The sequence below is a fragment of the Mauremys mutica genome, chromosome 1 (genome assembly GCF_020497125.1).
Source record: "Mauremys mutica isolate MM-2020 ecotype Southern chromosome 1, ASM2049712v1, whole genome shotgun sequence".
In the NCBI taxonomy this organism is placed as follows: Eukaryota; Metazoa; Chordata; order Testudines; family Geoemydidae; genus Mauremys; species Mauremys mutica.
The window spans coordinates 259,994,527-260,011,979 of NC_059072.1; positions in this window are offsets into that span (position 1 = coordinate 259,994,527).

Genomic DNA, 17,453 nt, shown 5'->3' on the forward strand with positions numbered 1-17,453 from the left:
GGTTGAAATATATGTGGCAACATTGTATGTGAATTTATAAGGTACCCCTGTATGGTGTTATTAACACATGTTCCAAATCCCACTGCTCTGCCCAAACAAAAGTTGGCAAACAGATCTGTCCTATTCAAAGGAATGTGTGCTCTGCTTCATTTACATTTAAGTAGAAAACAGAGTCATCAAGCAGGAAGGGAAACAAAGGAAGCTGAAATAGGTGAGGAAAAAGCAGCAGGACACATCCTTCCACATAGACTTTTTGTCTCCTGGTGTGCAATTGGAAATATTTTTCAAGAAGGGAACTGAAACTATAAAAAGGGAAAAACACGCAGTCACCTCTCTCTCTCCCTGTCCATTGCATTCACTGCACTGCAAGTGACAAAGGAAGCAAGTGTTGGACTCTGGAGAAGGGTTCCTGACTTACAGGGTTTGGTCAATAAGACTGCTGAAAGCATATGGTGAGAAATTTTTCTTGAATCTCCTATAGTTTGTTAATTTAAGATGTTTACTAACACCTGTCTTTATTTTTCTTGTAACCATTTCTGACATTTATTTCTCATTAGTTGTACTCACTTAAAATCTCTCTCTTTGTAAATTACAGTTTCTTTCCTGGCAGTGCTTTTGTCACCTCCCCATCCCAATGTCATCCTTCAGAGTTCCTCTCCCAGACCATAAATGGCTTGGCTCTCTATAGTCCCCCTTAGACCCCTGCTTTTGCTATAAACATTTTATAATGGGTCTCCCCCGACGGGGTGCTACCTGGAACTCACTGAGCCCTCTGACCCACCAGCCTGGGCTGCATCTTGCATTGTGCTGCTGTGACAAGTTGCAAAGCACTCCAAGCTTGCACTTTCACCAGCATTCACACAGGTATGGACACGACCAGCTGCAGTCACATGCAGGCTCTCTAACCACCAGCCTCCAAGCCTAGGACCCCAGAGCAGTACAATCCTACCCTGGTCAAATCTGGCCAGTATATGGGTTTAACACCCAGTCTGCCTCTCCCTCAGTGTGAAGAGGACCATGCACACTTGTGGTAACTGAGCTGAGATTTTCCCCAGACACCTTAGTCAAACACACACTGGTTTGGATTAAAACATAAAATTAGTTTATTAACTGCAAAAAGATCAATTTTAAGTGATTATAAGTGATAGTAAGCAGATGAAAGCAGATTACCTAGTAAATAAACCAAAATGGAAACTGAGCTTAACATACTTGAAAAGTAGGATATGAAATAGCAAATTCTTACCCTGAGTGATAAACAGGCTGGTAGGTTCTTAAGGCAGAAGCTGCCTTTGTTTTGCCACTTGGGTTTCCCAGGTTTTCACACACAGACCATCACTTCCCCCAGTTCAGTCTTTGCTCCTCAGGTATTTCCAGGTGTGTTGTTGTAGGGAGAGTGAGGTACCATCATGATGTAATTTCCCTCTTTTATATCTTCTTCCCACACGCTGGAATGCTCTTTTGCTGTGACCTGGGTCAAACAATTCCCATTGTGTAGTGCTATCTCTGAGAGGTTTCTACTTACACAGTTCATGGAGTAATCCTTGTGCTTGTGTGCATTTCCTCAATAAACCATTAACATTGTTTGGCCTTTTACTGTTGTACCTAAAAGGCTGCTTGTGGGTGTTTTCAACCTCATGTGTTTCAGTAATTTCATAGCCAAATTTCATAATTTCATAGCACATAAAGTCCAATGAGATATTAATGTCTAGCAGATCAAGACTTTTAGAATGATACCTCACAAGGCATACTTTGTGCAAAACATATCCTAATTACATGACAATGGTGAATAAGAGGATGTCAGGGTGTCACACATTTCTCCCAAAAGAAGCGCTAGGAGAAACTGACACTATCCTTCCTACTCATTGTGACACTACCACTTCCCTTAACTCCTCTATGGGATTTCTGCATGTGATGCTGGGATGAATGTCTCCTGCAGGCACTCCAGGGAGCAGTGAACAAAGGAACTCCATAGAGACATGAATCCTCTCCACCATACTTCCCACATAAAAAAATCTCTTTTCCACTCCTCCATACCTCTTGGTGTGAGACAAACAGACTTTGAGCCTTCTCCTCCCAGTAAGAACTTCAATTGGACAGCAGATGGTGGAGAGATCTTCTCTAGCTTTACTCAATATTAAAGTTTTTGGCTGGGAATACAGTTGTATCTGTGGAGATTGAGATCCCTGATACATTGGATAAACGTGAATGTCAGTGAGAGTGAGTGACACAATGAGTGAGGGAATATCTTTTAATGGATCAACTTCTGATGGTGAAAGGGACAAACTTTCAAGTGACACAGAGGTCTTCTTCAGGTTTGGCAGTGAGTGAGGTAGTGATCATAGGTGCCGACTCCGTGGGTGCTCCGGGGATGGAGCACCCACGGGGAAAAATTGGTGGGTGCTCTGCACCCACTGACAGCTCCCCACCCCGTCGCCCCACCCCAGCTCACCTCCGCCTCCTCTCTGCGTCCACCCCCTACCCTGAGCATGCCATGTGCCTGCTTTTTCCCCCTAGCTACCAGTGCTTGCACCGCAAAACAGCTGTTTTGCGTGGCAAGTGCTGGGAGGGAGGGGGAAGAGGCGGGGCTGGGGTGGGGATTTGGGGAAGGGGTCCAATAGGGGCAGGGAGGGGGCAGAGTTAGGGCGGAAACTTTGTGGAAGAGTTTGGAATGGGGGCGGGGTGGAGTCAGGGTGGGGCCAGGGCCAGGGGGGGCGCGAGCACTCACTGGTGCCGGGGAAAGTTGGCACCTATGATTGCAAGAACAGGATGAAACAGCTGAAAGAGGAAACCCTGTATTTATCCAGTGAAGATTCCTGCAGCCACAATGAATCAGCGGTATAAATTACACATTTTGATCTGTCTGTAAAGGGTGAGGGGAATGTGATTGTTCCTGTGGATAAAGAACAGAGGAATACATGAACACTGAAGATAACATATTTTTTCACCAGGACTCATCTTCCCTTTATTTCCTCTCTGCTCTGTGTTTGGCCTAGGTGCCTTTTGGTTGCAGACCTTGACACAATAGTAAGCTGTGCCTTTTTGATCCATATCTTCAGGATAGCTTACTGCAGTGTATTCTGTTTGGGACTGCCTATGAAAGTATCTGGAAAGTACAGCTAGTGGGAAAATGCAAGGTTAATCCTTTAAGTAGGTCAATCTACTGTAATAACAAAGAATATTAATTAATAATAATATTTAGCTCTTACATAGTACTTGTTATCAGAAAACAACATACAACACCCCTGCTGCATGCTCAGGACTGGCTGCCTGTTTATTTCCAAGCACATTTCCAGGTGTTGGTTATGATCTCTAATATGCTGAATGGTTTGTGGATCCCTTCTTCTCTTATGTCCCATGGGATTCACAGTGTGTTGGGTCTTTCTAGTTGTTGGTTCCCAGGATCCAACTCTTCAAAGCTCATAGCAGGGTGGCCTTAATAGGTGTGCCATGCTCCGTCAAGGGATTTACTGGCATCCAAGTCTGGGAGCTGTAGGATACTGTGTAAGATGGGTTTGTTTGGTCTTGCTCTTGATTATCCTATAGATCAATGTATTAGGGGATCAGGGGTTCTATGATGCTATCAATGTGCACAACGTTCTGTTCCTGAGTCACTAAAGCCTTTAGAAAATATTTTGCTGTTTTGCAAGTGATTGTTTTTAATTATGTGAGGTGTCCGGCCACTTTAATGATGGACACCGGTACACATTTCAGAACAAATGGCATCACTGTATTGTTGTTTGTCTTCAGCAGCTGAGGGAGCAAGAGAGCCCCAGTCTCTGCGCTCTCCCATATTGCAGTTCTGTGGGTCATCAGCTCAGTGATCACCCCAACCAGTCACTGGAAAAGAAAATCAGCAAATCAAGCGGATCAAATTGAAATCAAAGAAGAAAGACCTTAAAACTTAATCAAATTTATTTATGTAAAAGCAAGAAAATAAGATCAAAATCAAAGCAAATTGCAGCAACCTACAAACCCAGCAAGGTAACAATTATACAACACGGGACTCTACAAAAGATTTTGCCCTATCATTAACTCTTCTTGCTCAGCAACATACTCAGTCACTAATTATGAAAGAGTCATGGGCAGACACCTGATTGATCAATGCTGAATCCCCCGGAAGAAAACAACAAAAATGCCTTATCAATAAACTTTCTATAAAGCTACGGGAAACAAATGAAATTTAAATGTAACAAGTTAACCATGTGAATAACACACAGTAGGATCACTTTAGACATTTAACGTTGCTTCTTGCCAAGATGTAATCCTACTGAGAGTTAGCTGCTTCAACATTTCCACAGTGGACTCATAAAAGAGATTCAGTGACATTACAGATTCCACAGCCCCCTGCTTTCAAAGCTACAGTTTAAAACAAATCTGTGTTTTAAACATTAAGACGTAATTTACTACTACTTGTTAGAGAAGTAAAGGGATGAAAAGGGAAACTCTTTTCTGGGACAGATCATGGGCTTGCATATGACACCACTTTTACCACATTCCTTTTGAAAGCTCCCTCAATGCTCAATGCAGCCATCCTCTCTAGAATGATAAAAGCCCCTTCTCCCTATTGATGTAGCTATGTGTTTAGGTGCATTATGTATATTTAACCACATGGTTAAATGATGTAAATAAAGGGCAGAGGATCTAAATTTATAGACAATCCAGAGTTACAGCAGAAATTCCCTCCTTGATGCAACCAGTTGTGCCTAAATATTATGGCATATACCAGTGGCTCTCAAAGCCGGTCCACCGCTTGTTCAGGGAAAGCCCCTGGCAGGCTGGGCCGGTTTGTTTACCTGCTGCGTCCGCAGGTCCAGTCAATTGTGGCTCCCATTGGCTGAGGTTCACTGCTCCAGGGCAATGGGGGCTGTGGGAAGTGGCGTGGGCTGAGGGACATGCTGGCCGCCCTTCCTGCAGCCTCCATTGGCCTGGAGCGGCGAACTGCGGCCAGTGGGAGCTGCGATCGGCCGCACCTGTGGACGTGGCAGGTAAACAAACTGTCCCGGCCCAACAGGGGCTTTCCCTGAACAAGCAGCGGACTGGCTTTGAGAACCACTGGCATATATCATATAATATGGAATATGCCATAATTAGGGTCCTACCAAATTCATGGTCCAGTTTGGTCAATTTCACAGTCGTAGGATTTTAAAAATAGTAAATTTCATGATTTCAGCTATTTAAATCTGAAATTTCATGTTGTTGTAATTGTAGGGGTCCTGACCCCAAAAGGAGTTGTGTGTGTGTGTGTGTGGGGGGGGTTGCAAGGTTATTGTAGGAGGAGTTGTGGTACTGCTACCTTTACTTCTGCGCTGCTGCTAGTGGGCAGCTGGAAAGCGGTGACTGCTGGCAGGAAGCCCAGCTCTGAAGGCAGAGCCTCCACCAGCAGCAGCACAGAAGTAAGGATGGTACAGTATGGTATCGCCACCCTTACTTCTGTGCTACTGTCTGCAGAGCTGGGCCCTCAGTCAGCAGTCGCCACCCTCTGGCCACCCAGTTCTGAAGGCAGCAGTGCAGAAGTAAGGGTACCATGGTATGGTATTGCCACCCGTACTTCTGCATTGCTGCTGGCGGGGCGCTGCCTTTGGAGCTGGGTGCCTGGCCAACAGCCGCTGCTCTCTGGCCACCCAGCTCTGAAGGCAGCACAGAAGTAAGGGTGTCAATAGTGTGACCCCCCTAAGATAACCTTGCAACCCTCCTGCAACTCCCTTTTGGGTCAGGATCCCCAACTGGAGAAATGCTGGTCTCCCCCATGAAATCTGTATAGTGTAGGGTAAAAGCACACAGAAGACCAGATTTCATGGTACAGGATACGTTTTTCATGGCTGTGAATTTGGGAGGGCCCTACGTATACTGCATAGGTCAGTTGTTGAGCCCATACATTTGTAAGTGGGAGAATGGGCCACGGTGTGAGCGTGGGACTTCAGGAGACCCAGGGTGAATTCCCACCTCTGTCACAGACCTCCTCCTGTGACCTTAGGTAAGTAAGGGTGGTACAATTGGGCTTGCTCTCAAAAAAAAAAAAAGCCACAGAATGTTATTTGACCATGTACTGGATGAATAAGAAACATTATTTTTGACAAAAAATATTTTTTAAAAAACTTCAAAAACAGACTCCAATGAGAGACTGCTCAATTGGAATTAATTTGCAAATTGGACACCATCAAACTAGGCTTGAATAAAGACTGGGGGTGGATGGGCCATTACACAAAGTAAAACTATTTCCCCATGCTTCCCCCCCTCGCCCCTCCCAGTTCCTTACATCTCCTTGTCAGTTGCTGGAAACGGGCCATTTTCATTACCACTACAACCAGTTCTTTTTCTCTCCTGCTGGTAATAGCTCACCTTAACTGATCGCTCTCCTTATAGTGTGTATGGTAACACCCATTGTTTCATGTTCTCTGTGTATATATATATATCTTCCTACTGTATTTTCCACTACATGCATCCGATGAAGTGGGGCTGTAGCCCACGAAAGCTTATGCTCAAATAAATTTGTTAGTCTCTAAGGTGCCACAAGTACGCCTATTATTTTTGAATATTTTTTTATTTAAAAATGACAAACTGAGCAATGAATTTTATTGAAACAAATTACTCAACTGGCTTTGGTTTATGCAAATATTTTTTCTGTCTCAATCTAGTGTTGATTTCCATCTTAGAAGTTTTTGCAAGGTTGAATACAGTACCTGCTCAATCCCTCATGCCCCAGGGGCACATGGTGCTCCAAAGCAGGCCATGACTCTGCTCCGTATATATTGGAAATAGAATATGTGGGAGTCTATGGTGGGTGTACACATGCTCCACTGGGAGCTCTGCACAATGCCTGCCAATGCTCCCCCTGCAGCAGCACCACACTACCCTTTACTGCTGGCTGTGACTTAAAGAATGATCTAGGCCACAGTATTTTGTGATCACTGTGACACATGATATCAGTGGTGTGGGTCTTGAATGCTGGTCCACAGGCCTAGGCAGTCCCAACCTGCCACTAGCTGCTAAAATAGCAACTGAACTCTAACAGAGGACTCCAGTCCTGGTTGGTGGAACTCTGGGGGTCCTATTTGATCCCCAGCCTCTATTTAACCCAAGCACAGGAACAGGAAGTTGTCCAGGTAACTGGGCTTTCCCTGCTCAGGACTGCTTTCCTTGCAATACCTGCTCCTAATCTCCTGGTAACCTGACCCTGTCTGCCACTTGACTCCTGGTTTACCCTCTGGCCTGTCTCAAACTCTGATCTCCTGGCGGTCGGACTCCGCCTGACACCTAATTCTCATTTTGCCTTCTGGCCTGTCTCAGACTCTGATCTCCCAGTGATTGGACCCTGCCTGACTCTCGACTCCTGCTCTGACTAAAAGGTCAGACTGCCCATGTTCTGATTGTGACACATACCCACACAATTGTGTGTTCAAAATAGCATTTCAGCTGTGGAGTATTATAAATAGCTGATTTCTTCTGAGGCGTCTGCATATATGAAAAAAACAGTACCTGTTTATGTTATGGAATTTAAAGTGCCTATAAACCTATTGCTGTATTAATTGATCCTTTAAATTAAGCCAAGTATTTTTATTTCTATTCAGTGAACATACATATGTAATGCCAACCCACCCAGGGATGTCAGAAGCAGGGATCAAACCTGGGACTTCTTGAGCTAAATGCATGAGCCTCCACTGTCAGAGCTAAAAGATACGTCTCTCTTGTAGCTAAGGCTGTAGTAGGCTCATCAATCTCAACCTGGTCTAGCTACCACTAGAGGGGGACAGAGTGCCACTTTGAGCAGGAGGCTCCATATACAAACTTGGATTTCAGGCAGTGTAGGGCACTGGATTAGGATTTAGGAGACCTCAGTGCTATTCCCAAACTCTACTATTGACATGCTGTATGACTTTGGGCAAGCCACTTCACCTCTTTCGGCCTCTGCTTCCTCTTCCACACATTGTCTGTCTCATCTATTTAGCCTATAAACTCTTTGAGAACAGGCATCATCTCTCACTATGTGGTGTGTACAGTTGTTACCCAGGGTTTTCAGAACCGCCAACAGGGAAAAATTAACTATTTCACTCCAGGCAGTCAGGAATAAATTAATAGGAACACAGAATTCCATCTGATAAGATTCATGCAAGTCCGCGTGTTCTAGCTAAAAACTGCAGTTATTAGATTTAAGCACACACAATCATAAGTAATAGGTTTAGCATATCCTAGATATTTACCTAACATCTGGAACGGTATTCAGTAATTAACAGTGAGTGCGCAGTGGCCAGTTGTTCAATGGGAGAGAAAGAGTGTCAGGAAAAACATCTCTCAAGATGGCTTCAGAGGTCCAAAGTACACTTTATTAGCTAATGTTTTATAACTAACTTCTACAAAACACATAGGCCATAATTACCCCTACTGGATCATCACTTTTCCTAACATTCAATAAACTTTCTAATATCAGAAGCATCTAGACTCAAGGTTTTCCAGCCACCAAAGTTTTCAGTTTCACTTGTTTACCTGTCTGTCCCCTCCGCCCATTCTGATTAGTAGAAACTGCCCGGCTAGATATGACCTTGCCTCTAAAAGCCTGCCTCCAAATTAACCCTTAACTATGTGGTGTTCTATTTCATTAATTCATCGTAGTTAAATGCACATAATAGGGTTGCTATTGGCTTGATCACATTCTGGGGTACAGACCCTCCTCAAATCCAGGGTAACACAGTGTCTAACATAATGGGGCTCTGATCTTGGTTGGGGCCACTAGACACTACCATACTATTACTACTACTACTACTACTACTAATGCAACATTGTATCATACACCATTATCAATTACTATTAATACAGGGTCGGGCTCTGAGGTCCTTGTTCCTATTTTATTCAGTCTTTTACTCAGGCTAACTCTCACTGAGGTAAGGACTCACAAACTAATGGGGAGCATAGTAGCTTCCTCTTCTTCAGAACCATTTCAGTGTATCCTAAGAACACCTATCCTATTACACTTCTTTGTGGTTTTTATCCCAGGATCTCAAAGAACGATACCAACATTAATTAAACAACAACCCATGATAAATTATTGCAACCTTTTTGCAGATAAGTAAACTGAATCACAGAAAGACAAATTAACTTGGTCAAGATCAGCAAAAGAGCAAGGAATGTAAATGAGAAGTCAGAGATGACCCATGCCTGCTAATAATGTGTGTGTATGTGTATTACTGAGTATACTCAGTCCTTGTGAGCATGCTCAGTACAAGCCAAGCAGCAAATCTAGGGGGGCACGTGGCCCCACATACTCCCCCACCACTCATTGCCTCTGTGAGCAGTCATGATTGTCAACCTATTTCTAATCACTAGACAATACTTTGCACATTCTTTTGTTCTAGGGGCCAATGTAACCGTGCCTCAGTGGGTCACAACTAAGGATGCCAAATTCAGGACAAACTACTGAGAAATAGGGCAGATACACCCCAAGACTGGTGGCTAATCCCCCATAGGATATACCAAACCAGCAACAAAAGTAAACTTCTGTTTCACCATACTGGCTAACAAGAAGTCATAAAAGCAGTTTCCTTGGGCATTCCTGTTCTTATATCACCACCAAAAACACTGGATTCAGAGATGAGTGGTTCTTTACAACCAGTCTCATCAAATAATAGGTTCTTCTGATCCCAAAGGACCAGCCACACACCCAGGTCAACATAGAACTTAGATCTTACCCCAAAATCACGCTGTTGCCAGTCCTTTAGTATCTAAAATCTAAAGGTTTATTTATAGAAAGAAAGAAAGAAAGAAAAAGAAAGGTGAGAGTTAAAATTGGTTAAAGGAATCAAATATGTACAGTAATTGCAAAGTTCTTGGTTTAGGCTTGTAGCAGTGATGGAATAAACTGCTGGCTTGATAAGTCTCTGGCTACTTCCAAATCATTGGAAGGTCCTCAATTCCTTGGTTAGAATGCTCCCATTAGTATAAGTTCATAGTCCAGATGCTTGGGCAAGAAAGAGGCTGGAGCAGGATAGAGGCAAAATGGAGGGGTTTCCAGGGCCTTTTATAGTTTCTGCCATTTGGAGGCAATCCCATTGGTCTTAGTGTGGAAAATTACAGCAACAAAATGGAATTTGGAGTCAAATGGGCAAGTCACATGTCCATGCATTTTGCCTAGTCACAGCATCTGGTCTATTTAGATAGCATCTGTTTCTGAAGTAACCTAGGGACAGTCCTTTCAGAAGCAGGCCATCAGCCCTGGGAAGGTCATTTCAGTCCTGCCAATATGATATTAGGGCTGTTGGAAGTTGATTCCTTTGACTTCACCTTCTTTGGTAGAGTTAAATTAATTTCTGGAAAGTCCAGTCCTTTAGTTGTTCATCTCTAATTTGCTGCATTTGGCTGGCAGATGCTAGAATTGCTGCCAGAACCAGGTCAACGTAGACTCTTTGACATCTTTCTATAAAGCCTTTTCTTTTTCTGTTGGTGGCTGCTCAACTGGAGCTCTAGATAGAGTGTCTGGTGTTATGAGTGCTTTCCCTGCTGTATGTTCCGTGTTGACAGAAAATCACATCAGCTGTAGTCAAAATCTTTGAATCCTAGGTGGAAGGTCATCCAGTGGTTCTTCACCCAATAATGCCACTAAGGGTTTATTTTCAGTTTCTATGTTAAAATGCAACCCAAACATCTATACACTGAGCTGTTCACAAGCCCAAGTGACTGCTAGAGATTTTTTTTCCATGTGAGGCTTCTTGATATGGAGGTCCCTGCCTCCTTCTGGCTGCTTTTGTGTGAGCACTACTCCTAAACCACACAAAAATGCATCTGCTGGTATTGTTGTTGGATAGTTTACCAAATATGTTGCCAAACCAGGTGGAGATGTCAGTGTTCTTTTATTTTATTAAATGCATTTTGTTGTGTGCTCCCCGAGATCCACATACTGTGACCGTTAAAGACATCTCTTAAGGCTTTTGTTAAATAAGCTAAATCTGGTAAGAATTTCCCCAAATGATTTATCATGCTCAGGAATCTTCTTACAGCTGAAAGAACAGGAGTACTTGTGGCACCTTAGAGACTAACAAGTACTCCTGTTCTTTTTGCGGATACAGACTAACACGGCTGCTACTCTGAAACCTGTTCTTACAGCTGAAACATCTTTGGGTTTGGGTAAAGTGAATAAGGCTTGTCTGAATCTGGCTGAATTCACTGTTTGGTGATTATGTGTATTACAAATTTTATTTTCTCCTTTCCAAATTCACATTTCTAATTGAGAATGAGTCTGGCTTGTTGGAAGTGTCTCAAAACTGCATTTATGGGTTCTATCATACATCCAAATCAAGTCAGGTTTGTCAGAGGCCATCATGACTCTGATAACCTTTGACAACTCACTGATATTATAGCAGTGAAAGATGATGATCCCATCTTATTTGGTCTTTGCAGATCTCCATCCTGGGATGAACCATAATCTGCTTTTGGAATTTCAGTGACTGCTGCCCCAGTATCAGTTTTAAATTTAAGTTTTCAACCATTTAGTTTCATGCTTGGGTATCAAGGTGTTGTTTATTCTATTGAGGATATAGTTGCTAGAAGTATGGACTCATTGTCATCTGATGATAGCTCTCCTTCTTGGATTGCTTCCACTACTCTTAGTGACCTGCATGCTACTGCAAAATGTCCCATTTTGTAGCATTTCCTACATTCTACCTCTTTAACTGGATACAGGGCCGGCTCCAGACCCCAGCGGGGCAAGCACCCGCCTGGGGCGGCCCTTTCCCGGGGGGGGCGGCAGGCTGGGCCGGCGGACCTGCCGCAGTCATGCCTGCGGGATGTCCACCGGAGCCCCGGGAGCAGCGGACCTGCCGCAGGCATGACTGCGGAGGGGACGCTCGGCCGGCGGCTCCAGCGGACCTCCCTCAGGCATGACTGCGGACAGTTTGCTGGTCCCGCGGCTCGGCTGGACCTCCCACAGGCATGCCTGCGGCAGCTCAAGCAGAGCCACCGGACCAGCGAACCGCCCGCAGCTGCGGGAGGTCCAGCCGAGCCGCGCAACCAGCGGACCCTCCGCAGTCATGCCCGCGGGAGGTCCGCTGCTCCCGCGGCTCGGGGGCGCCTCCCGGGCATGACTGCTTGGGGCGGCCAAATTTGTAGAGCCGCCCCTGACTGGACATTGTTGTGAGATGTGGCTTGGTGTCTTGCCATATCTTCTGTAGCTTTTCAAAGCCTCCCGTCTATTAAATTTCATTGGTCTCTCAGTCTCTAGTTGTGCACTGTTCTTATGTTGTAAGTTTGGTCTGACTGCTCCTTTCACATTTGTGGCTTTTCTCTTTACTGTGTCAATATTGTCTGACCAGTCTCCTCTTTGCTGCTATCATGTAAGTTACATTACTGTTTCTTTATGGTTTCTTGCATTCTCACTCCTACTATAGCCTTTGATAGTGTGAAATCTTGGTGGAACTGAAACTGTGCTGATAAATTGGTGTCTCTTATACCAACAACTATCCTGTCTCTTATTAATTCCTCTTTTAGCATTCCATATTTGCAATGTTGACCAGGACTATGAACTGCAGTAATAAAAATCTCAGCTGTTTCCCCTGGTTCCTGGCACCTCCTATTAAATTTGGCCCTTTCATGTGTAATATTCTGTCTGCCTATGAAATGGGAATCAAAAGCCTTTTTCACTTTGGAGTATTCATCAATGAGGGATAGGTCACGTACGATAACACCAGCAGCATCACCCATGGCAAATATCAGGGCATTTACCTGGTATTCTTGTGCTTTCTCAGTTAAACCGGAGGCTATCCAGAATGGCTCATATCTGTGGATTCAGCAAGGTCAGCTACCTGAGTTGCCAAAATCAAACATTTGCACTATGGGCTCTACTGCTGTGCTGAGACAGGGCTCAGCCTCCTTCCTGTTGTAGCTTTCACATCTCCGCTCTGATTTTCCTCTTCCTACTCACCACTCTGGCATGGCTCTGGGGTTCTCTTTTCTTTCCTTTACTCCTTCTTTAGAGAAAGCGATTCACACACTTCAGACACAATGTAGTGTGAGGTCAGAAACACAAACAGCCATGCTTTAAGCAGCAGCCAGAGAACTCCCTAACCAGGAAGTTCTTATGTTTATTAAGCTCCCTGCTGCAATACATCCTGGCCGTCTCTGGTAATTGTCGATGACCAGGGACTCTATAACCATTCCATGGGCACCTCAAGTGGTAGTTAGGCAATAAATCCCTTTGTGAAATTAGTCTTTAGTCTTTCTATGCTCCATCTATAAAATGGGAATAATATAGCCAGGGCAGAGTAGAGCTCTAACCTTATCCCTTTCTGTCGGGTGCCCTATTCTAGGAGTTGCAGGAGGATAGAAAGGGAAGAGAGGTCTTGTAGGAACTTGGGAGGCTATGCTGTCTGGGAACTTCCCCATGACAACTGGGAAGATCTGGCTGCTTTCCATCTCCTTTGATCTTCTCTGCCAGAATGCCACTGCAATTCTGACCCAGTGTGGTTAGGCTAGAAGAATATAACCCCTGCTCCTCCTCGCCCCTCAAACTGATTTTCATCTGTCTTGAATTTGTTTTTAAAATAGTCAAAAAGTAAAATTCTTCTCTTTTACTAATCATCAGGCTCAATTTCAGTCTGGAACATGCTGTCATGGCCAAGGCACAGTATAAGATTATTGAGAGAGAGAGAGAGAGAGAGAGAGAGAGGAGATTTATAATGGAAATTCTGACAAACTCTTAACTATAACAGTGTCTGCAGGCACCTGCTTTCATCGAGATGGCGTGGACATTTAAAATGGTGTGTTTCTTGATTTTCAGTGCCACTGATGAGATCATAATTTCCAGTGAAATGAAATTCTTCTTATGGATGTATAAACAAATGGGTGAGAGAGAGAATAAAAACCACAACCTCCTTTAACCTGGTGGAATTAAATCAGAATTTTCTGGGTCAACTTGTTTTCAGTAAGAAGTGTCTGCAAGTAGGTCTGATATGGTTACCTCAGGTTAGGTGTGGTTCTTGATTGGTTACAGAAGCTTAGAGGTGTCCTTCTGTTACAGTAGCTTGCAGATGTGAAGGATTTATGGTTTTCAGGTGCTTACAGTTCTGGGTTCTGATTCATGCAGCTCTGGGTGAAGAGTAGTTTCTGCAAGGCTCCATTGAAATGCCCATCAAGCAATGCTGATTTATGCCAGCTGAGGATCTGCATCAGGATTCCAAAGTGGTTCTAGTATTCTTGAACTATTATAGGGAGAATAGATTATTTTAACAGTTGGAACTTGCAGGGTGCAAACATTATGAAATCCAGCTGTCATCAGCTGCAGTGAACATAGGGAAGAACAGATGACTGGGATGAAGAAAGCTTAAGTAAGAACAGGAAACTAAAATAAATTCTCTAGAGTGAGCTAAAGTTATCAGCATGTGTAAATCCTATCAGTGAGATATTGTACATACAGTAACCATTTTTATTACAATATCAAAGGGTAGAAATTAGATGAATACATAGCAGTAGGAATCAAATTTTAGATCTTATTACAACTTTGCATATTAAATTATTGTAATAATATAGGCTTTTCAGTGCCACACTCCTCTTTATCATTTTTTCTCTGACAAAATTGGAATATAAACATAAATTTGGTATAACCACCACCATCTCTCCCACCTAAAGTCTAACTTCTAAGTTTATCACAGCTTTAATATACATTGTGATGTTATAACATATAGCAAAGTGACTTTTAACTCAGTTTTTTCCAGTTCACTCCCAGCTGCAATGCTGGCTAACATCTATTATTTAGATGATAATAATACAGAGTTTCAAGAAGTAACATGCAATCTATACTGGACCAAGAAGTAATTACTTTCTGACTATGGCCTAATTGTACTGTTCAATTCCACCCTGTTTTATTTGATCTAATTTGACCTTCTTATTATGAGGCTATAGAAACAGCTCAAGACACACAAGGCATAGCCATTAAGGATGTCTTTTCTCCAGTTCCCTCTGCTGCTGTCTCATTATTAGTTCACCTGATTTCATCCCTGTTCAGATCTTAAAGTTTCTTATCAGGGGCTGATGTTGTCTCTCCTGCCATCACTTTCCGCTCACTCTTCCTTGCATGATGGAAACATTGTAACTTCTTTCATGTAAAGATGGTTATCTTGAATGCAAACAGCTGCGATTTCCAAAATGTCACACCAAATCTTTCCTTCCACTTTCTGATTCAAGCACTGTAGTAACGTATTATTCAACTATGGGTGAATACACTTAGAGCTGATGGTGTAATTTCCAGCTCGAGCAGATAAAGCCATACTAGCTCTGATCAAGCTAATGCACTAAACATTGAAGTATAGCTACTAGCCACTGCGGCGTGAGTGGCAAGTGGCAGGGACTAGTTGTCCTGAGTACAATCTTGTCTGAGACATCAAATATATACTCTGGTGGCTAGCCTCTCCTGAAGCTTATGCCACCTCAGTTACATTGATACTTGTACTGCACTAGCTCCATCAGAGCAAGCACAGCTGCGTCTGCTTGAGCTGAAAAGTATGCCTCCAGCTTAAAGTGTAGATGTACTCCAAGTGATAATGACCAATGGGGACAACATTTCCTGGGCACTTAATAATAATAATTAATAAATAATCTGGTCCTATGTATTCCTATTATTAAGTAACTATAGTGCCCCTGTGGCCAAAATGAAGTCCACTCTACAGGCAGCTCTGTCCAAGAAAAGGCACATTCAGGAATGCAGCAGGGAAACTCCCTTATGCTCCAGGGGCACCCATTCCAAGCCACCTGTAGTAAACACAAACTCACTGAAATAGAATATAGGAAGGGAATACAATGAATGTAGGGAAGGCAGCTATTCATTAACAGAAGGATGAATGCAGAAAAACAAGAGAAGAGGTAAAACAGGGTTACATCCAAGATGAGGTCTTATAGACCCAGTGGTACCACATTATAAAAGAATAGAGGCCGAACACTGTGTGTAGGCTCATGGTACAGGAACCCTAGGGCAGAGTTCTAGTCTGACCATAACTCTTGGATGCTCCTGGTCATCTTTAGTACCAGTAACTTTCCCCAGTGAGCCCGTCTGGTGCCCTCTTCTGCTGCGCTCTGCAAACCTACTCAGAGCACCAACCTCCCCACTTGACTGGCTACAGCCTGCCTCTTTCTTCCCAATGCAGTGTCACAAGTCCCAGTACTCATGGCCTCATACAGCTCTGGTCGACAGTGATATTGGGTTTGGCTCTAGTTTGTCCTTCTTGGGTGATTCCTTCCTGGCACAGCTCTCCTTCTGGTTCCTGTCCTGGAAGATCCCTAGTCAGCTGCTCTGTTTCTTTAGGCTGTCATCTAGAGCTCCACCCCCCGCAACACACACCTGTCACTCTCTTTTTCTCCAGACCCCTCTACATGGAACAACCAGTGCTTCCTCTGCCTCAGGATAAAGTTTCAAAAGGGCCATGTCTACTAAACCCCAAGTAGGTTACAATTAAGAATTCCAAATTGTTTTAAATTTCTCATTGATTAGTACTCCTCTCTCTAACCAGAAAGACCCTATTCAATTTTAGGAAAAAAATGCCTGCTTGTAGAGTAATAACTCATTGCCCTGCCCTGTAGGAAATATACCTTGGATCTGAGTCTCCATTGCTGCATAGAGCCAATACAAAAATTTCAAAATGTGCAACTGAGTTAAATTGTATGTTTAAGTGTAGCAGTTTTTTTCTATTGGATAGAAACCTGCGGGCCCCAGAAATCTGAGTAAAACAGAGTGGTAACATTTGCACAAGTTCTGTAGGGTGATGGTTCCAACAGCAACTCTCCACAACTGATTGTATATTGCTATTATTTCTTGAAGTGAACATCTGACTGTTCAAATTGCAGTTCTACAAGTCCTGAAAATAATGGTTTTGTTTAATTGATGCTGTCATAGGCCTGTTCATCTGGACGTAAGTACAGCGACCCTCCATTGTGTTAATATTACTGCTCAGAATCCCAAGGGGAATCAAACTGACTTTCTGATGAAATTACATCTTTATTTTTCTTCTAGATTGTTGAGAACTAGAACAAAGTGCATCTTTGTTTAGACAAGTTTTTCAACATGGAATCAAATATTTCTTATAGATAGTATTTTTAAATTGGGAATCAAACTTCCAAATCCACAGATTAGATTGGAAAAAGTTTCATACTGTCACATTTTAGCAGGTACCAAATTATGATTTATGGGGCTGAAAAAAAGTAATTTTGTTCAATGAAGTTTCATTACACTGTAAAAACATTGATCATGAAACAGCCATTAGCCTAGTCACACTAGTACAGGTGAAATGTTTTGTACTCTTCAGAAAAGCTTGATAATTGTGACTGAAGAAGAACATTGAAAAAAAAACCTGTTTTTTTTTTAAACCATGAAATGTATATTGATTTTTTTAAATGAAACTTTGGCATGTTCTACTAAACATAAGTTTCTCAAAGACAAGATGTTAATCTATATTTAATATGTGTATTATAAGGTTAAATCTGGC